The following is a 681-nucleotide window of genomic DNA, read 5'->3' on the forward strand; positions in this document are numbered from 1 at the left end:
ATATGCAGAAATGTCTATTGTCTTTACTTTCAATCATTCTGACTGATTCACTGCATTACCTCATTTCTAATGTGTAATGTAATCTTCATCTTCATCATCATCATCATCATTGTCTTCATCTTCACCCCTAACATCATGATCAACAAGCATCATAGACTTCTATGGTCAGATGTTTGCTGAGACTCATCTGAAATTCAACACTGCGAGGAGCAGTGACTCAGGTATTATTAGCTTTGAAAGACAAAATGATATAACAATACAAGACAAATCTTATAATTAATTGGATATGTGGAGTTCAACATCATGTTCAATGCAGGTCAACAGAAGGAAAAAAAAAATGTAGGTTACAATTAATCCTTTTGATATCAACCCACTTGAGACTACATCTAATTCTATGATACAAATTCCCATTTTTGAACCAATCTAAACTAAAAAAAATCCCATCAAAACGTCATATTAATTGATGTTTCAAATGCCATTTTAATATAGACAGATATTTCAATTTTTTTTTTTTTATAATTCTAAAAATTAATTGAAACAAAGGTTGAGTATTTCAATGGATATGCAATAAAAAAAAAGATTAAACATTTGGAACTGTCATAGAAACAAAAGATTTTAATTCTGTTATACATGCAAATACTCTTGATTTCACCCAAAAGGATTTCTGGCCGAACAACAAAT

The sequence above is a fragment of the Octopus bimaculoides genome, chromosome 5, assembly GCF_001194135.2.
Source record: "Octopus bimaculoides isolate UCB-OBI-ISO-001 chromosome 5, ASM119413v2, whole genome shotgun sequence".
Classification (NCBI taxonomy): Eukaryota; Metazoa; Mollusca; class Cephalopoda; order Octopoda; family Octopodidae; genus Octopus; species Octopus bimaculoides.